We start from the raw sequence: 22,753 nt of genomic DNA, 5'->3' as shown, positions 1-22,753 counted from the left end.
GGATTAGCAAATAAGATACTTGGTATGGAGATTCTCAGAGATAGAAAAGCAAGTAAATTGTACCTAAGTTAGAAGGGGTACATTGAGAAAGTTCTTTGCAGGTTCAATATGCAGAGTGTTAAGCCTATTAGTACTCCTTTAGCAGCCCATTTCAGACTTTTATCGGCTTTGTCTCCACAATCAGATGATGAAATTGAGTACATGTCACATGTTCCATATTCTAGTACAGTGGGATCTCTCATGTATGCTGATACGGGGTTGCGCGCAGACCAAGATCGAGTTGCCAAGTCACGAGAAACTCTTACGAAAACCCTAAACAATTAGATCTTAAACGAAACAGAAAATTAAAAGATTAGATTTTTGAATTTTCAGATCTGAAATAAAATCCCCAAATCAGCAAAGAATCAAATTGAGAATAGAAATAAGTGTTAGGGTTCTTGAAACCCTCAAGGAGATTGTGATTCTGCCCAATTGAACACCAAGATAGTTTTCCGCAAATTTCGACAATCTAATTTCACCCAAAAAGAGTATGGAAAAACCCTAGAAATTGGGGATTTTTGGGCTGATTCCTTAAGATAGAAAAAGGCTGAAAACACAATAAGAACAGAAAATAGATTAGATAATGATTCAGCAGAAGTAGAAATAAAGAAAGAATTGACAGTAAGAAATTAAAAGATAAGTCCTAAGAAGCCTTGAAATCTCGAAAGATCTCACAACTCCCTTCAAACGGCTCTAATCTCCCCTCCAAAGAATATCAATGGCAAGAAGAAGGTTGAAGATAGCTCCCACAATCAAAAAGATTGTTAAAACAACTTCTAAAGAAAACTCAAGAGAAAATCCTTGAAGAACTCAAAGAAAATTCTGCTCTCAACAAATCTGAAATTTTAATAATAATGATAAGTGTTTAACAAGGTGGACAGCCATGCCTTTAAATAGGCCTTATAACTAGTCCTAATCTAATTAGAAAACTAAAATAAAAAAAACTCCTAATTATTTTAATATGGAAATTCGGTTAAAGGTCATTTTATCTGGGACTCTTGGACTGAATATTGACATAAAAATTTAAACTAAGTAAATAAATAAATAAATAAATAAAAATAAAACTTTACAACTTGGGCCACTTTGACAATTTGGCCTGATTTTCAACTAAGTATGGATGGATTTCTTGATTGGGCTGGGAATTTGCTTATTGGGCCTCGCCTTCAAGAATTTGGGCTTTTGTGACTCGTATCATATGCTATGGTTTGTTCACGTCCAGATTTATCATATGCAGTCAGTGCAATTAGGAAATACATGGTGAATCCCAATAAAGAACATTGAAAAGCAGTTCAGTGGATTTTAAGATACTTACGAGGTACCACTAATGTTTGCTTATAGTTTGGAAGAACTAGAGATGGAGTTATTGGGTATGTTGATGCTGATTTTGCAGGAGACATTGATAGAAAAAGATCTCTCACAAGTTATGTCTTTACAATCGGAGGTTGTGCAATCAGTTGGAAAGTCACTTTGCAAACTACAGTCGCTTTGTCTACCACTGAAGCTGAGTACATGATGATTACTAAGGCTTGTAAAGAAGCCATTTGGTTGAAGGGACTCTTTAGTAAACTCAATGAAGACCTTTAAATTAGTATAATATTTTGTGACAGTCAAAGTGTCATTTTCTTTACAAAAGATCAAATGTTTCATGAGAGAAAAAAGCACATTGATGTTCGTTATCATTTTGTTCGTGATATTATTGATCGTGGTGATATTGTTATGAGGAAAAATAGTTATCACGAAAATCCTGCAGATATGATGACTAAGTCACTTCCCATAATCAAGTTTGAGCATTGCTTAGACTTTGTTGGTATTCATTGTTTAAGTTAAACCCTTACGGGGTATTATGGAAGAGGTGGAGAACTTGTTCGTTGAGAGTTCGCAAGAAAGACCTTGTTTATTGAAAAATTCGTGTCAAGGTAGAGATTGTTAAAGATGTGACCCAAATTCATGATTAAATAAAATACAAGTGTCCAAGAGAAGTTTGAATAGAAGTATACTTCGATAACAGCTCGGTTTTAGTTAAATCAAAATAGTGGTTTTAGAACTATAAATCTAAGGTCAAAAAATTATTTTAATATTATTTTTGGTATTTACAGCATGTGATTATATGTGTGAAGGTTTCGTAAAGAAATTTTACTGTTTGAATGCTTAATTCGGTAAAAAGGACTAAATTGCGTAAAGCGTAAAAATGTGTTCTATAAGCTAAAGGTGTCTAATAGCTATAGAACATTAAAGTAAAGGTCCTTAAGTGGTAAATAGGCTATTTGTGAGTTAGTGGATGATAGCGGAGTGGCATTTGGTGTAATTACTAATTTTTTTAATGGTAAAATAGTAATAAGTAAATTAATGATAAAATAAATAAAACCAAAGCTAAAATTTTGTCCATATTTTCTTCCTTGGTTGAATATTGAAGAAGAAAGACACCATTGAACACTTAGGGTTCGACACACACATAACTTGATTAAGGTAGGTTTGAGCTCGATTTTTTATAATTTTTACGTTTTTGAGATCGTTATTTCGTGTTCTAGCTAGCCCATGCCCTAATTTTTGAATTGGTTGATGAATTTTTGAGTTTTCATTGATGATAGCTTGATGTTTTTGAATGTTGATGATGGAAAATGAATAATTTTTTATAGATTAATATGTTTTGTAAAGTGATTTTTAACAAAAATGTCAAATAGGGATTAAATTGTGAAATATGCAAATTGAGTGGTTGAAATGTGAAATAAATGAAGGTTTTGGGCTGTTAGGGGCACTATAGTAATTCGACTAAGCTTGGGTTATATTGAAGTGTGTGAATTTTGTGTATTTGTGAAATAGAGACTGAATTGAATAAATGTGAAACTTTAGGGGCTAAAGTGCAAAACTATTCGAATAGGTATTTTTGGATGAAATTGAATGAATAGGTGATTAAATGAGTTAAATTTGAATTCATATAGATCAAGAAAGAAAGAAATCAAATTTAGATCGGTGGAAATCAGAAGTTTATGAGTAGTTGATCTGATCCGTTTCGTTTCCGTATGAGGTAAGTTCATAAGTAAATAAATGTTTTTGAATTCAAATGTATATGTTTTATATATTTCCAAATTGATTTAAATAGAGATATATATGTTGCCGAATTGATTTGAGTATTGGATGACTAGTTTTGTGCATGAATTAATTTACTTACGAAGTTGAAAGCTCCGAATGAATCTTAGGAAATGTATAGGATACTGATGTCATGATATTAGGACTTCCGAGGTGTGATTTTGTGTAAGACCATGTCTGGGACATTGGCATCGTATATGATTCGTATAAGACCCTATCTGGGATCGTGGCATCGATATGCGTTAACATGTAAGACTATATCTGGGATATGGTATTGTAAGAGCTTTATATGATTTCCGTGTGTTCTTAACAATTCCTAATGTGAATTTGAGCTAAATGGTTCAGGTATGTGTGAAGTTTATATTTTCATGAAATAATAAGGTTAGTTTAGTATTTAATAGGATAATATGAATTTATATGAGACAGTTAAATTCGACCTAGTTGAATTGAATTATAAATATCATTGAGATGATTTATTTGCTTATCGCTTACTAAGCTTCCAAAGCTTACTTTGTGCATCCTTTCATTGTATTATAGATATATAAAGCTAGCTCGAGCTTGGGGATCGTCAAGGATTATCGTCACACTATCAATCGCCATTTTGGTATTTTGAAAGCTTGATATTATGACATATGGCATGTATAGACTATGGAAAATTTTTATGTATATTCGGTCGTGTTATAAGCTCTTTTGGGAAGTATGTTTCGAGGTATATATATGTATGATAATGTTGGTTATAAGATTCAGCTTGAGTAATTATTTAATTGGTGGATGTGTTTGGTTATAATGTAATATGATTCGATGTATGTTAGTTAGTTCAAAATTTGAATAGTAGAATGGTTATGACTTGGTTAAATTTCAGTGTATGAATTGTATTTTGAAATTGGTTTGCACAGAAAAGAAGTATGGTTTGTATATGAGATATGATTAGTAGACATGAATTGTGATAAATGACTGTGTTAGACTATGTTGTGTTAGGTAATGCCTCATAACCCTAATCTGGCAACTAATACGGGTTAAGCGTATTACCTTTTAATTAGTATCAGAGCTACGGTTTAGTCAATTTTAAGACTCAAGTAGCGTGTGAGAGTTTAGCTATACATGCCATATTTATATACTACGATAGTGTGATGAATTCTTGACAATTCAAAATGTGTTTACGTATAGCAAATGGATCCCGATCGAGCCATAGCTGATGATGTTGAAAGTAATGCACCCGCTCCCACTCAAGGGGCAGTGGAATCTAATTCTAGAGTTGTTGCTAGTAGCCACGAAGGAGAGACAAAGCAAGTCTTTTTCCAAATGATGAATGAATGATTTACAAAGTTCGTTCGAACGAATCTGGCTGCTCAAGAACCTCCAACCCCGCAAGTTCGTATAGCTCCCCAAGTTATTAATTCTATACGCTCGAGGAAGCCACCTGTTAATAAGATTCATAAATATGGGGCCGAAGAGTTCAGAGCTACTATTGATGATGGTGTTGAGAGAGCTGAGTTCTGGTTAGATAATACTATCCGAGTGTTTGATAAATTATCTTGCTCTCTCGATGAATGCATCAAGTGTGTTGTTTCCTTGCTTAGAGATACCGCGTACCATTGGTGGAATACCTTAGTGTCTGTGGTTCCTAAGGAACGTGTTACTTAGGAGTTCTTTCAGACTGAATTTCGGAAGAAATATATCAGTTAGAGATTTATAGATCAGAAACGTAAAGAATTCTTCGAGTTGAAGCAGGGTCACATGACAGTGACAAATATGAGAGGAAATTTGTGAGACTCAGCAAATTTGCTCGGGAATGTGTATCGACCGAAGTAATCTTGTGTAAGAGGTTTGGGAATGAAGACATCTCAAGTTATTAGTCTGGATTCTGGAAATCAAAGAGTTTGTGGTACTTGTCGAGCGAGCATGCAAAGCTAAAGAACTCGAGAAAGAGAAAAGAAAAATTGACTTTGAAGCTAGAGATTCACGAAAAAGATTATCGAGTAAGTCATTTCAGTCGACATCAAAGAAGTTTCGAGATGATTTTAGCCGTTCAAAGGCTACTGTGGGTTATTCTAGACGAGATCGAGATAGACCACCTGTGAGTTCGAAAGCGAGCTCAATAGCTAGTGTTGGTAACATCATACTTAATCGACCCAAGTGCAGACACTGTGGTAAACGTCACCCCAGTGATTGTTGATTGAATGATCAAGCCTGTTTTAAATGTCGATTGTTAGATCATTTCATTTGTGATTGTCCCGAGTTGGTTGAAAACGATACTATGCAGAATACGAGACCGAGTAACACGGCAGCTGGAGATAGAGCACCCATAAACACAGGTAATGTGAGTAGTAGCCAGAAGGGAACTGAAGACACTGTTGTTAGATCTGAAGCTCGCGCACCTACCAGAGCTTATGCTATTCGTACTTGCGAAGAAGCTTCGTCTCCAGATGTTATTACCGGTACTTTCACTCTCTATGATACTATTATAATTGTATTGATAGATCCAGGATCAAATCATTCTTATATATGTATGAATTTAGTATCTAGTAAGACTTTGCCTGTAGAATCTACAAAATTTGTGATTAGAGTATCGAACCCTTTAGGCAAGTGTGTATTGGTAGATAAAGTGTGCAAGAACTGTCCGTTGATGATACGAGATTTTTGTTTTTTGGTCGATGTGATGTTGTTACCATTTGATGAATTTGATATAATTCTGGGTATGGATTGGCTAAATTTGCATGATGCGATTGTGAACTGTAAACGGAAGACGATCGATTTGAGATGTCAGAATAATGAGATTATTCGGATTGAGTCAGATGATCTGAATGGGTTGCCGGCTGTGATTTCATCGATGAAAGCTCAGAGTTATGTGAGAAAAGGGTATGAAACTTACTTTGCTTATGTTCTTGATACAAAAGTGACTAAAAAGAAGATTAAATCTGTACCAATTGTGTGTGAATATCTAGATGTATTTCCAGAAGAGCTACCGAGATTACCACCAATTCGAGAAGTTGAATTTTGGTATTGAACTAATGTCAAAACTACTCTGATATCAATAACTCCATATAGAATGGCCCCGACCGAGTTAAAAGAATTGAAATCTTAGTTGCAAGAATTAATCGTTAGAGGATTAGCACGATCGAGTTTCTCTCCCAAGGGTGCTTCGGTATTATTTGGGAAAAAGAAAGACAGAACTATGAGAATATGCATTGATTATAGACAGCTCAATAAAGTGACAATTAAGAACAAGTATCCTCTACCTAGAATAGATGATTTGTTTGATCAGTTGAAAGGGGTTACTATGTTCTCAAAAATAGATCTAAGATCTGGTTACTATCAGTTGTGAGTAAAAGAATCCGATGTGCCAAAAATCGCTTTCTGAACGAGGTACGGGCATTATGAATTTTTAGTTATGCCTTTTGGATTAACGAATGCTCCTACAGTCTTTATGGACTTGATGAACTGAATTTTCAGACTGAACTTAGACCGATTTGTTGTCGTATTTATTGATGATATATTAATTTACTCACGAGATGAAACTGAGCATGCCGAGCATTTGAGAATTGTGTTGCAGACTCTACGAGATAAATAATTATTTGCAAAGTTCAGTAAATGTGAATTCTAGTTACGAAAAGTTATTTTTCTGGGGCATATAGTGTCAGCATTGAGTATAAGAGTTGATCCGAGAAAAATTTCTACAATAATGGATTGGAAACCTCCAAGAAATGTATCTGAAGTTCGTAGCTTTCTAGGACTCGCAGGCTATTATAGAAAATTGTGAAAGGCTTTTAAATGATAGTGACTCCGTTGACGAGATTGCTTCAGAAAGATGTAAAATTTGAATGGTCCAAGAAGTTCCAGAAAAGTTTCGATCAGTTGAAAGCCCTATTAACTGAAGTTCCAGTGTTAGTACAGCCAGAATCGAGTAAAGAATTTGTGATCTATAGTGATGCATCGTTGAATGGCCTAGGCTGTGTTTTGATGTAAGAAGGCAAAGTCATAGCTTATGCCTCAAGACAGTTGAAGCTGCATGAAAAGAATTATCTGACACACGATTTAGAGTTAGCAGCCACTGTGTTTGCATTGAAGATTTGGCGCCATTATTTGTTCAGTGAGAAATGTCATGTGTATTCTGATCACAAGAGTTTAAAATATCTAATGACTCAGAGAGATTTGAATTTGCGACAACGAAGATGGTTAGAGTTGCTAAAATATTATGAGTTAGTAATTGACTATCATTCGGGAAAAGCAAATGTTGTTGCTGATGCATTAAGGTAGAAATCTTTGTTTGCTATAAGTGCAATGAATACTCAGTTCACTCTATCTGGCGACGGCTCGGTTGTAGCTGAGTTGAAAGCGAGACAGTTGTTTTTGCAGAAAATTTGTGAAGCTCAGAAAGTTGATAATGAAATATTATCAAAACAAGCTCAATGTGATTCAAACCCTGATTCAGAGTTTCGAGTTGATTTCGATGACTGTTTAAGATGTAGAGGTCGATTATGTGTTTCGAGAAATTTAGAGTTGATTTAGATGATTTTGAATGACGCACATAGTAGTCGTTTATCTGTTCATTCGGGAAGCACGAAAATGTATAATGATTTGAAATAGCTCTATTGGTGGCATGGCATGAAGCGTGATATTTTGAAATTTGTTTCGAAATTTGTTTCGAAATGTTTAATCTGTCAGCAAGTCAAAGCTAAGCATCAAGTACCGTTTGGGTTACTACAGCTGATCATGATTCCCGAGTGGAAATGGGATATAATCACGATGGATTTTGTATCGGGTTTGCCTCTATCACCGAGTAAGAAAGATGTGATCTAGGTAATTTTCAATAGACTGACTAAGTCGACTCATTTCTTTTCGATATGCACAAATTATTCACTTCATAAGTTAGTTGAGATATATATCTCTCAGGTTGTGAGGTTGCATGGAGTACCTATGTCTATTGTTTCAAATAGGGATCCGAGATTCACATCGCGCTTTTGGAAGAAATTGCAAGATGCATTGGTTACAAAGCTGCACTTTAGTACTGCTTTTCATCCACAGAAAGATGGTCAATCTGAACGAGTTATACAGATACTCGAGGATATGTTGAGATGTTGCATTATTGAGTTTAAAAGTACGTGGAAAATATTTGTCGTTGATTGAATTTACGTATAACAATAGTTTCCAATCGAGTACAAAGATAGCACCATACGAAGATCTATACAGTTGTAAGTGTCGAACACCATTGTACTGGACTGAATTAAGCGAGAATAAGATTCACGGGGTTGATCTATTTAGAGAGACAAAGGAAAAAGTGAAACTAATTTGTGATAATTTGAAAGCGGCGTCAGATCGACAGAAATCTTACGTAGATTTGAAACAAAAAGATATTGAGTTTCAGATCGGGATAAAGTGTTTTTAAAAGTATCACCATGGAAGAAAATAAATTGATTCGGTCGTAAAGGCAAATTAAGTCCGAGATTCATCGGACCATATAAAATTATCGAACGAGTTGGACCAGTAGCTTATCAATTAGCATTTACGTCTGAATTAGAAAAGATACATAATGTTTTTCATGTGTTGATCCTTTGACGATATCGATCTGACCCTTCAAATGTTATTTCCCCGACCGAAGTTGAGATTCAGTCAGATTTATCATACAGTAAAGAACCGATCCAAATTCTAACTCGTGAGATCAATGAGCTGAGAAATAAGAAAATTGCATCAGTGAAAGTATTATGGTACCGACACGGAGTAGAAGAAGCTACATGGGAATCCGAGGATGCTATGTGAAAGCAATATCCAAAACTATTCACTAGTAAGATTTTAGGGGACAAAAATCCCTAAAGGGGAGAGAGTTGTAACAGCCTGGTTTTAGTTAAACCGGAACAGTGGTTTTAGAACCATAAATCTGATGTCAGAAAATTATTTTAATATTATTTTTGATATTTACAGCATGTGATTATATATGTGTGAAAGTTTCGTAAAGAAATTTTACTGTTTGAATGCTTAATTCGATAAAAAGGACTAAATCGCGTAAAACGTAAAAGTTGTGTTCCATAAGCTAAAGGTGTCTAATAGATATAGAATATTAAAGTAAAGGTCCTTAAGTGGTAAATAGGCCATTTGTGAGTTAGTGGATGATAGTGGAGTGGCATTTGGTGTAATTACTAATAATTTTAATGGTAAAATAGTAAATACTAATAATTAACAAAGCTAAAATTTTGTCCATCTTTTCTTCCTTCGCCGAATATTGAAGAAGAAAGACACCATTGGTGAACACTTAGGGTTCGACACACACACAACTTGATTAAGGTAGGTTTGAGCTCGATTTTTTATAATTTTTACGTTTTTGAGATCGTTGTTTTGTGTTCTAGCTAGCCCATGCCCTAATTTTTGAATTGGTTGATGAATTTGTGAGTTTCCATTGATGATAGCTTGATGTTTTTGAATGTTGATGATGGAAAATGAATAATTGTTGATAGATTAATATGTTTTGTAAAGTGATTTTTAACAAAAATGTCAAATAGGGATTAAATTGTGAAATATGCAAATTGAGTGGTTGAAATGTGAAATAAATGAAGTTTTTGGGCTGATAGGGGCACTATATTAATTTGGCTAAGCTTGGATTATATTGAAGTGTGTGAATTTTGTGTATTTGTGAAATAGGGACTAAATTGAATAAATGTGAAACTTTAGGGGCTAAAGTGAAAAAATGTCCAATTAGGTATTTTTGGATGAAATTGAATGAATAGGTGATTAAATGAGTTAAATTTGAATTCATATAGATCAAAAAAAGAAAGAAATCAGATTTAGATCAGGAGAAATTGAAAGTTGACGAGTAGTTGACCCGATCCGTTCGTTTCCATACGAGGAAAGTTCATAAGTAAATAAATGTTTTTGAATTCAAATGTATATGTGTTATATGCTGCTGAATTGATTTAAATATAGATATATATTGTCGAATTGATTTGAGCATTGGATGACTGGTTTCGTGCATGAATTGATTTAATTACGAAGTCGAAAGTTCCGGATGAATCTTAGGAAATGTATAGGATACTAATGTCATGATATTAGGACTTCCGAGGTGTGATGTCATGTAAGACCCTATTTGGGACATTGGCATCGAAGTGAGAAAACGTGTAAGACCATGTCTGGGACATTATCATCGTATATGATTTGTATAAGACCCTGTCTGTGACAGTGGCATCGATATGCGTTAACATGTAAGACCATATCTGGGATATGACACTGTACGAGCTTTATATGACTTCCGTGTGTTCTTAACAATTCCTAATGTGAATTTGAGCTAAATGGTTCAGGTTTGTGTGAAGTTTATATTTTCATAAAATAATAAGGTAAGTTTACTACTTAATGGGATAATATGAATTTATATGAGACAGTTAAATGTATATGTGTTTGAGATTTATTTAAATTCGACCTAGTTGAATTGAATTATAAATATCATTGAGATGATTTATTTGCTTATGGCTTACTAAGCTTCCAAAGCTTACTTTGTGCATCCTTCCATTGTATTGTAGATATATAAAGCTAGCTCGAGCTCAGGGATCGTCAAGGATTATCGTCACACTATCAATCGCCCTTTTGGTATTTTAAAAGCTTGATATTATGACATATGCATGTATAAACTATGACAAATTTTGAATTGTATATAAGTTGCCATGCGAAATGGCTTGTTAGAGATACTAATTTTTATGTATATTCGGTCATGTTATAAGCTCTTTTGGGAAGTATGTTTCGAGGTATATATATGTATGATAATGTTGGTTATAAGATTCGGCTTGAGTAATGATTTAGTTGGTGGATGTGTTTTGTTATAATGTAATATGATTCGATGTATGTTAGTTGGTTCGAAATGTTAATAGTAGAATGGTTATGACTTGGTTAAATTTCAGTGTATGAATTATATTGTGAAATTAGTTTGCATGGAAAAGAAGTATGGTTTGTATATGAGATATGATTAGTAGACATGAATTTTGATAAATGACTGTGTTAGACTATGTTGTGTTAGGTAATGCCTCGTAACCCTAATTCGATGATGGATACGGGTTAAGAGTGTTACACCTCCTCTGTTTAATGTTGATTTGAATATGATGTTTTAACCTTACTGCATTACTTTTATTTTATTTTATTTTGATTAGAATATGGTTTTACACACTTATAAATAGACATAGTCTACTTCTCTTGTAATCATTCGAATTCGACATAGTGAATTATCTTCTCCTCTGCCCGTGATTTTTTCCGAAAGAGTTTCAACGTAAAAATCTGTATTCTTTATTTTTCTTTCTATTTCTTTGTGATACATTGTCATTATTGACGTTCAATTTTTTCACAATAAGGTAATTATCGAAACTGATTGTATGGTGGAAGTGGAGATGATTAAGGAGGGGCTGAAATTTGTGGCTATCAAATTCCAATTTGTGCACAGAAAAGGGAACATGGTTGCCAACTGGTTAGCAAGAACTTGTCCCTCAAATGAAGTGAATTTAGTTATGATCGATATTCCCTCGTTCCATGTTAGGAAATTACTTTTAGAAAATAAATTAGGAGATGTCAATGTAAGAATGATTTGAAAGAAGGCAATGTGATGCCTTCTCTTATTTATCAAAAAAAAATATTTTAAAAATTTTCAAGTAGATAATAATTGTTATTTATTTAATAATGTCTTTTAGACTAACATTACATGTGTCAAATAATTGAAAACTAATCCACCCTTACATGCCAAGTCATCCAAATTAAAGGCGAAATATTAACACCATCATGAATTGAAGATGCATGGAATTACTTCATTAAATTAGAGTAGAAGAATTGAAACAATATGGTTAAAAATTATAGTGGAAGCAAATTTCTGTTTCAACTAATTTAACTATGATGGATATTAATAAGATTTATAATATAAACTGCAAGATTTGAAATAATTTAATTCTTTACTTTAATAATTTAAGTAGTATTGGTTTTAAAATAAAAATCATTAACACATATGCAAAAAGTTTGTTTAGATACTTAGAAGAAAGTAAAAATAAAAGTTTGTTTGGATATTCCATAAATTTAAAAAGATAAAAGAAGTGTTAAATTGTTTATATATTATTATTTTTTAATTGTAGTACTAGAAGTAAAAAAAAAAAAAGAAATGATTATAAGTCTGCTACCCTGGCACGCCTTTGTCTGCCGCCACTGGCAAGAGTTTTTAGGTTTTTCATTATTTGTTTTTTCCTTGTTACTTTGCCCTTCGATATCTGTGGTCTGTGTAAGTCCTTCTCTTGCAACAGGAATTGTGACCCACAAAAGCTGAAAAAACTTTTACCTGCAAAGTATGGAGAATGAGTTAGCCCAATTGTCGATTAATGAAGAACAGGAGGAAATTATTCACATCCCAACAGATCCAAGTAAGGAAATTAGGGGTGAGACCACTCAACTAGTAGGATGTTTTCTCACAGCAAGCACGACCCACTTCCCAGCAATGAAAAGTACAATGGCGAATCTGTGGCCTCCGGTTAAGGGAGTACGAATCCGAGATCTGGGAGGAAAAAAGTATTTGTTTCAATTCTTTCACATCATGGAATGAACAGGGTTTTAAAAGGTTCCATCTGCTGGTCCTTTACAAATTGAAATTAGGGGAGGATCCGTTACATGTCTCCATTTCTGACACCTTTTTAGGTTCAGGTTCATGATGTCCCTATTGGCCTTTTTTCTGAAATCTTGGCTGCCCAGTTAGTTAGTTTCTTGGGGAACTTCATGGAACATGATGTATCATATCTGGGAAAAGAAAATAGGAATTTTATGAGAATTAGAGTTCAAATCGATATAAGGCGTCCTTTGAAAAGGAGGAAGAAAATATCTTTTGGTGGAAAATGTTCATACGTCACCTTCAAATATGAAGGTTTATCATTGTTATATTTCTATTGTGGGAGATTGGGGCATAATGGCTCATTTTACGAGGCAAAAATGAACCTTGGAGTGGAAATTACAGAAATGGGCTGGGAGATATCTATCAGAGCACAATCACGGAGGTCATTATCAATGAATAGTATCTGGCTAAGGGAGGAAGGAGATGGCGATAACGGAGGAACTGATGCAGAATTTGGAGGTTTCAGAATGGGCAAGAAGCACCCGAGGTGGAAAACAAAATATGGGAAATCTATTGATCCAGTTCTTGGCTTTAATTTGGAGGGAGGTTCATCATACCTGGTACGAGGAAAGGAGAATTTAACCCCTAATGCGATGGATCAGGATCTAGAAGATATAGCTCTAGTAGGGGAAGAGGGGAAAAAAAGGCCTGGAGGGAAAAATAAAGATCTAACAGGAAGAGAAGAGATGAGAAACATATTGGGAAATAGAAGAATGGTGGATCCTAATCATTTATCATCGGCGGCTACCAAATGGCAAGCTGACCAAACACAATGAAAATACTGAGTTGGAATGTCCATGGATTGGGGGGTCTCCGTACAGTTCGAAGGCTTCAGCATACGCTGAGGACTTATAATCCCCAAATTGTCTTCTTTATGGAGACTAAGCTTTGTAGAAATCGAATGGAAAGAATTAGACGTAGATGTGGATTTGGGAATGAAATTGATGTTGATTCGGAGGGCTCTAGAGGAGGTTTGTGTTTCGCATGGCGAAATGATATCAATGTTATGCTTCAGAATTTTTCTAAATGACATATTGACATGGTGGTGGTTAATGATGAAAGAGATATCAAATGGCGCTTTACTGGCTTTTATAGGACTCCATATGTGTAAGATAGAGAGGCTTCATGGACTATTTTGAAAAATCTCCATAAAGAGGAAGACACCCATTGGCTTGTCTGTAGAGATTTTAATGAAATAATGTTCGAATTCGAAAAAAAGGGAAGCTTGCCAAGAGATGAAAGAAGAATGAAGCTATTCCGAGAAGCTTTAGATTTTTGCCAACTATCCGACGTGGGATACTCTGGTAGACGATTCACTTGAGAGAGAGGAAACTTACTAGAAATGAACATTCAAGAGCGCCTGGACAGGGGTGTCGCTAATGAGAGTTGGATTTCCATGTTTCTTGAAGCAAGAGTTGAACACTTGGTAGTCTCTTATTCTGATCATTGTCCCATTTTCGTCAACACAAATAAGGAAGACCAACGGAAAAAAGCAAATCAATTCAAATTTGAAGCCTAGTGGATCATGGAAGACTCATTTTTCGATGAAGCTAAACATTTATGGGGGATGGCGTCTGGAGAATTTCTGAAGAAAATGGAAATTTTTAAAAAGGGGCTTGTAAACTAGGCAAAACAGGTGCAAAGAAGTGAACAGGGGAGAAAGGAATTTCTTACAGCCAAACTATCAGCATTGATTGAAGCCGAAAGGGATGATTCCAACCTAGCTGAGATGATTGACACAAAGATCCAGGTTAACTTTGAAATTGAAAAAGATGAAACATACTGGGAACAACAAGCTAGACTAAATTGGCTAAAACTTGGAGAAAGGAATACAACCTTTTTCACAGTCAAGCAACGCAAATGAGAAGGAGGAATTGGATAAGCAAGCTACAAAATAGCAGCAGCCAGGAAACGAAAGATATTCAGGAGATGAAGAGTATTGCACAATCCTATTTTCAAAATCTGTTCTCTTCAGAAAATCAAATGAATTATGAACGTCTACTCTCAGGAATTTATCGGTGTATCTCAGAGGACGATAATAGGAAACTTACAGCGCATTATACAAAAGAAGTGAGAGAGACCTTATTTGAAATGCATCCCACGAAGGCACCTGGCGAAGATGGATTTCCTGCTCTTTTTTACCAGAAATGTTAGCACTTTATAGGAGATGAGGTGGTTGCTTTCTGCCTACACCTCCTTAATGGAGAAATGGAGGTCAGTCAAATTAGCTCAACTCATATTGTTCTTATCCCAAAAATCAAAAACCCTTCTAATATGACCCATTTTAGGCCTATTAGCTGATGCAATGTTATTTATAAAATCATGGCTAAAACAATAGTAAACAGATTTAGAGGTGCCATAGACAAATGCATTGACAGTGCGCAAAGTGCCTTCGTACCAGGTAGATTAATCTCAGATAATATTCTACTGGCCTATGAGCTATTGCACACACTTAAACAAAAAAGAATGGGAAAAATGGTATACATGGCGGTTAAGCTTGACATGAGCAAAGCTTATGACAGAGTTGAGATTTATCAAGGAAACAGTGTTGCAGATGGGATTTGATCAGAAATGGGTCACCTCTATTAACTGCATGTCTACAGTTTCTTATCAAGTAGTGCTCAATGGCAGTGTTGGAGGAACTTTCTGTCCAACAAGGGGGCTTCAACAAGGTGATCCTTTGAGCCCATTTCTCTTCTTAATATGTGGAGAAGGACTATCTAGCCTAATGAGAATAAACACTAGAGAAGGTCTACTAAAAGGAGTAAAAGCAAGCAAAAGTGGTCCACAGGTAACACATTTACTATTTGCAGATGATTGCATTTTATTTGGAGAAGCGTTGAGGAAAGAAGCCCTTGCATTCAAGGAAATTCTTAGCGAGTATAAAAGATGTTCGGGTCAATGTGTGAATTTTTCCAAATCAATCGTCTTCTTTAGCAAAAATACGATTGAAGAGGAAAGACATCTAATCGTCAATTTATTGGGAGTTCGAAGTTCAGATGAGCCAAAAAGATACTTGGGTTTGCCAAACATGGTAGGTCGAAAAAAGAAACAATATCGCGTTTAAAAGAAAACGGCGGGTTGGGTTTTCGTAATTTTAATCAGTTTAATATCGCGTTATTAGCCAAGCAGGGTTGGCGATTGTTTAATAACCCAAATTCACTTTTAGCCAGAGTACTTAAAGCCAAATATTACCCAAGATCCAGTTTCCTAAATTCACAGTTTGGAAACTTACCATCTCTTACCTGGAGAAGTATTTGGGCAACGAAAGGACTCCTTCTTAATGGTCTCATCTGGAGAGTCGGGAGAGGAGACGCAATATCTATCTGGGATGACCGTTGGATACCAGGGATGGAACCCGAGATGTGGCAAAACAGAGAAGACAAAGGTGAGTTAGCTGTAGTTTCTGATCTTATTGATACCATAAACAAGAAGTGGAAGGAGTTAATTTCAACTACCTTTCAAAAGGAAATCGCTCAAAAAATATTGTAGATTCCTCTTGCGAGAACGAATTGTGAAGACATGCAAGTGTGGAAAGGGGAACTCTCTAGAGAATTTACAGTTCGAAGTGCCTACAAACTATTACAAGAAGCTAGCTTGGATCCTAGTAACTATTTAGTACAGGCCGAAACTAAAGATTTCTACAGAAAATTATGGAATTTACAATTACCAAAAAAAAAATCCTAATTCTTATATGGCGGATTTCCTAGAACTATATCCCTTCACTAGTTAATCTCAGATATAAGAGAGTGACCACTAATGTTAGGTGTCCACGATGTTGCTCTGCAAAAGAAGATAGCTTCCATGTGTTTAGGCAATGCCCTACAAGCACGGATGCATGGATCAGTATCAACATGTCATGGGTAATAGAACATGCAGATCAGAATGTATGGTCATGGCTCACCTGAGTATTCAGCAAAGGTAAAAAAGAGCAGATTCGAGTATTTTGTTGCGCCTTATGGGTTATCTGGAGCTCGAGAAACCAAATGGTTCACGAGAGGAAGTACACATCAGAAAGGGATTTAGCGTTTAAAGTACAGAGCTACCTAATAAAGCTTGAAGGAGTGCGAGAAAGAAGACTTACCTCTACGCCCGTTAGATCCGAACAAAAAGAGGTGGACCTACGGGAGTCTATACAGTTTGATGCAGCCTTTGATATCAATAACTCCAGATCAGCGTCAGGAATAGTAGCCCGGGGTCAGAATGGGGAAATCAGAGTCTCAAAGTCTATTCTTCACTCCAACGTTTCCTCTCCGTTTGTAGCAGAAGCATTAGCATGTTTAGAGGCAACCAAGTTAGGCATAAGCATGGGCTTAGATTCAGTCACGATGATAGGGGGATTCGAAAACAATAATCAACAAGTGGAAAACAGAAGTTAGAGATAAATCGATTCTAGGAGCGATTATTGACGATATTCAGAGCAACAAAACCCGATTCCAAAAAATTGTCTTTCGATTCATCCAAAGAACAGAAAACGTTGAAGTACATGACCTAGCGAAAGAGGCATTAAGAAAAGGGGAAGAAAGATACCTGGTGGGGGAGACGAGAGAAGAACCGAATCTTGGAGGGAGATGGCCACGAAATCTTGATTGAAGAGAGTTGATGAAGATGAAATGAAATGGCAAAAGATAGCTAAAGCAGAAGATTTCTTGGAAACTGCTATCACCTGAAAAGCCTGGCACTTATGAAATGAAAAGTTGGAAAATAATGGAGTCCAGGCTGCTTGATTTGACTGGGAAATGACGATTCTATTTCTGCATTCATTTAGGCTTCATTTTCTGTTTTTGTTTTTGTGGGCTTCTCAAACCCTTTAAGTAGCCCATCTTTTATTTTTTTGATTAGCCCAGCACTGCTGTGGTTTTGTTTTGAACTTTAATATTTTATTCCCTTAATAATAGCCCAGTCAATTTTTCAAAAAAAAAGAAGAAGAAAAATAATGATGGTAAATATACACATAACCTCAAAAGCGATAAAAAATAATGTTATTATCTATTTGTTGTTCCAAATCAAGTCCGAATTGAGTAATTAGTTTCTAGTTGACAAATAAAAAAAATTCAAGTCAATGTCAAGCAAATCTATTATACACATTCATTGACTCAAGCACTATATGAAAATATAGATCCTTTGCAGTAAAATTCTTATTACATAGTCTTGTTTAGATTTTGTTGATTGCATGAAGAAAAATTAGGTAGAAATAGAGAATTTAACTTAAAATGAACAAAAACATAGAATGTTTGCCTTAGCCACTGTTGAAGTAATGCCATCTTTGAATAGCTTTAGTAGTAGTATAATTCCAAGGCGTATCATTTGGGCGTTCAGGTACTTGAACCAATGTGCAACCCATCTTCTGACAGATCGCTAAATTACTCTCAGTAGCAAATAATTAAAATTCCAGAAAATGATTGCATAAAAAATGTCTTCTTATATATATATAAAGATACAATCAAAACTTCTAATACCCCAAATTTAGAATATTACATTTGTCACCAAAATGACTCAGGTATTTATAAAGTAATAATTTTAAAACATTTGTTTATTTCAAAAGAAAATTTAGTCTATTTTAAAAAAAAACTCATGAGTTAACAAAAAAACCATTAAGTTTAACATTTTCCTTGTAACGGTGACTATTTTTGAAAACTTAGTTAATTTTTAATTTATTTATTACTCAAACTTTTTTTATAATCTAACAGGTGAAAAGTGATATTCAACTTAGTTTCAATTAAGAAAAATTAGAATTATTTTATACATATTTAATTTTAATTCCATGTTTCAACATCCTAAATCCAAATTAAATGTCATGCATGCTTTATAAACCCTAAAACTTAAGTCTATGCCATAGTTTAAAAATAAAACAATAAGGTCTTTGAATAATGGAGATTTAATAATAATAAATCTAAAATATTTTTATGTATATGAAAAAAATGAATCCAAGCCGAGACCCTCCAGATGTCGTGGTCGTGCCCTAACTTGATGAGTTATTTGTAAAGATGAAAATAATTTGGGAGCGAGCTTATGAAGCTCAGTGTGAGTTCAATCACAAGTAAATCAGTGCAAACAGTAGATGACTCATACAAGTAGCAATTTTCAAAACAATCACACTCAAAAAGCGATTTTGAGTATCAATTCTTTAGATCAACGCATCAATATCAAAATATTTTAGAATCCACAATTTATGTACGCACGTGCTCATGAATGGTGATGCAATTTTAATTTATTAAAATAGATCCTACTCAACTCCGTTACACACCACAGTAGGAGTTCCCCATAACTCTTTTACCTTTACACCACATTGTGGATAAGTCATTCATTGTTGTGAATGAACCACTAATAATAAAAAGGGTGGATAAACCATCAGAATTTTTTTTGATAAAAAAGTTTTGCATATAGGCTGTCGATGGGTTGTGCATGCAGAATATATTTGTAAATTAAAGCTGCTAGTATGGTGTGGATGAACCACTCATTATTGCAGATAAAAACTACTAATACAATGTGGATAAACCACTCAATAGTGTAGATACAAGTTGCTAATACAGTGTGGATAAATCACTCCATGGTGTAGATAAACCACTCAAATGGTGTGCATGCAACCATTGATTTTAATTTTTTTTCGTTGCCCAACACATCTCTCAATATAACATTACCGACACGACTGACCCCAACTGAGTTTGCCCACTTCTCTAAAGTCAATGTGTTTTAGCAGCCACTTTAAATGGACAAGATTTCGTAACTTATTGGGCATTAGAGACCCCCCGATGATCATAAGGATGTACGCTCGAGCGTGTTGTTCTCTTTGGACTTCACTCGAATCCTCATCGAGCCCACAAAAATTTCTTCTTGACCAATTCATATCTATTCAGGCTCCATAAATCGTTTCCGGAACCCTCCCCAAAAGTTGCTCGCATTCGTCTCTCCAATCGACTATGTAAATTGATCCAGTCACTACCAGCCCATTCCACCGATAATCTTAGCTGTAACAGCACGTCCTCTAATGTGATAGTACACCCGCCGCTTGGAAAATAAAATGTGTGCGTCTTATGTCTCTACCTTTCCACCAACGTGCTTACAAGTTTGGGGTCAAATTTACACCCCTACCCATAAGGGCCACGTACAAAATCCTGCATCTCTCAAGTAGGGTTCGATTAAAAGTGGTGGAGGAGCGGATAGATTACAAATATATGTCTCCAAAATTCGATTTTTTGCCTGTATATTAAAAAACAAACAAAATATTAAATTGCAATATAACAAGAAAATATTTAAATTAAATTAGATTGAATATAATAAAAAAATTCTTACCATTTGTAATTGATCTATTGAAATATTTTTGTCATCCAAACAAATTAGTGATTTTGCCATTGCTAATTTCGAAAAACATGAAATAAATTGTAATAGAAAAAATAATTTACGAAAATACTAAGACAATTTTAATAAAAAAAAGAGTTGAGAGAAAAATGAAATTTGAGTGAGAAATTAAGAGGAAATTGAGAGAAATTTGAGAGAGATTTGAGGATTTGAGAATGTGAGAGAGATAGTTGAGATTTAATTGAAAAAAAAATGAAATGGGGGGTTATATAGAAAAAAAATGGACGTTGAGGGGGGAGCCGTTGGTTTCAACGAGTAATTAAATAACCGTTGGGAGTGACGGTTGGGGGAAAACCCTTCCAGCTGAAGCATTTTCGTTATTTCGGTCCAATCCCGTAATTTTACAAAAAACTAACTAAATCCGGAAAATATTAAAAAAAAACGAAATTTTTATGTAATTCAATCTTGAAATTAAGCAATTTGTAGATAATATGATAATTTTTTTTAGATGAAGAATGAGTTTAAAAGGATGAAAATTTTGGGGTTTTGAAAAGCTACATTGATAATAAATAGATAATAAGTACAATTAAATTAATTTATTTTATTGGTTAGCAATTGAATATTGAAATTGAGTTTGATGTAAAAAGTACGGGTAAAATGTTAAATTTGGAGTTTGAATAGCAATTAAAACTTGAAACTGAATTTTGATTTTAAAAAGTAATTGGAAAAATTCACTTGATTTTCCATAGAATCCTTATCTTATTCAATCTTGATTTTTCGTTGCGAGGTAAAAATTAGATTTAAAATAAAAACTATTTTGTAAAGATATTAGATAACATCCAGGTTCATTTAAAAAATTGATAGTTTAATATATAAAAATAAAACACATTTAAAAGAAAGTATAAGAAATGGTTATTACATGTATTTTTTTTAATTTTAAAATATATAAATATATTTTTCACACAATATCTAGAACTATGCTCCTTTCTAACTCATAATTCAACGCATTTAAACTTACGTTCTCTTATATTAACAACAATACTCATACCAATCGAGCTAACTTTTTGAATTATAATTATAATTTTAAATATAAAATTGTAAGTTACATCCATAATAAATACATAATAAATATAGTTAATTTATGTTATTGGTTAACAATTAAATATTCAAACTAATTTTCAATGCATTAAAATTTTAAATTTGGAGATTAACTTGTAATCAAAAACTGAAACTTACTCTTGAATTTTCGAAGGTCACTCAAAATTGGAAATTTGAAATTTTAACTTAAGCAAACCTTACAGTTTTACATTTTTTTTCTTAGCTATTATATTTATATTTATTTACATAGGCTAATATATTTCGCTCTAAATTATCCAATAAAATTTGTGATATCAAAAAGAAAAATAATATGTATACATGACCAATAGCATTAATATTTGAATTATGAATTTTATTTTAATTCTTGCAAATATTAATTAAAGCCTGAATCAATATATTTTTCCTTGTGATGATCAAGGTGGAAATAGTTAACCTTTAAAGAATCACTTTCATGAAATGCCAGTGATTCAATATTACCATACTTCATAAAATGTTTTTTTTTTCTTTAGGAGTGTTTGAGTTTCAATGGAATATAGACTATTGTTTCATTACTTCATATATTCTTTTTTATTTTGAGCAAAAAAAAAAAGGGAAGAGTATGATTTCAATTTTATATTAATGATGTATGGAAAATTACTATTTTAAACATACAAATAATTAACAATTAAAAATAAAGTTAATTAAAATGATTATAATACCATTATTAATCCCTAATGTCTATGTAAGAAATTGGTTTTATATTATTTATAAATTATAAATGAAATTATTTTTACATGTGTCCATGAAAGGGTCATGCAAAAGGTTAATTAAGGTGATAGGGTTTGAACTCATGTCAAATAAGTATTTGACAAAAGTGTAACACCCCTAACTCTTATCTGTCACCGGAACAGGGTTATGGAGCCTTACTGGACTTTTCAGATCAAATACAGACATTTCATATAATTTAACATACATATCAGAAACCAGTCATAATCAATTATATTGTCCCTTATATGAGCCCTCAAGGCCAAAAATACACATTAGAAATAAGTCAGGACTAAATCGAGTACTCAGAGAATATTTCAGAAAATATCAAAAAAAATTAAAGGAACAGGGGACACACGCCCGTGTGGTCAGGCCGTGGGCTCACATGGTCAAGATACACGCCCGTGTCTCAGGACGTGTGGGCATTCGAAATAAGGGCACACGACCGTGTCCCAGCCTGTGTCAAAATTAAGATGCTTACTGACTTAGGTCACACGGCCAAGCCACATGCCCGTGTACTAGGCCGTGTGAAAAATTCTAAGTATTCTATTTTGCAATTTAATAGATGCAGGGGACACACGGCCAAACCACATGCCCGTATATTAAGTTGTGTGTCACACATGGCTGAGACAGACGTCCATATGGACGAAAATAGGCTTTTTTTCAAGCCACATTTCTCACCCATTTTTATTTCAACCTAAACACTTCAATTTGCACACTCATAAGCCATAACAAGACCTTCAATACAACCAAATAAAACTTTAAACATATCATGATATCACATTTATTTAACATTCAATTCTGCCATATAGATCAAAGCACATATTTGCATATTTATACCAAACATACTATACTATCTCATCCACCAACATG

This window comes from Gossypium hirsutum, chromosome D08, assembly GCF_007990345.1.
Source record: "Gossypium hirsutum isolate 1008001.06 chromosome D08, Gossypium_hirsutum_v2.1, whole genome shotgun sequence".
Taxonomy (NCBI): Eukaryota; Viridiplantae; Streptophyta; class Magnoliopsida; order Malvales; family Malvaceae; genus Gossypium; species Gossypium hirsutum.
The sequence above is the reverse complement of the archived record's forward strand: the minus strand, read 5'-3'. Positions refer to the sequence as shown.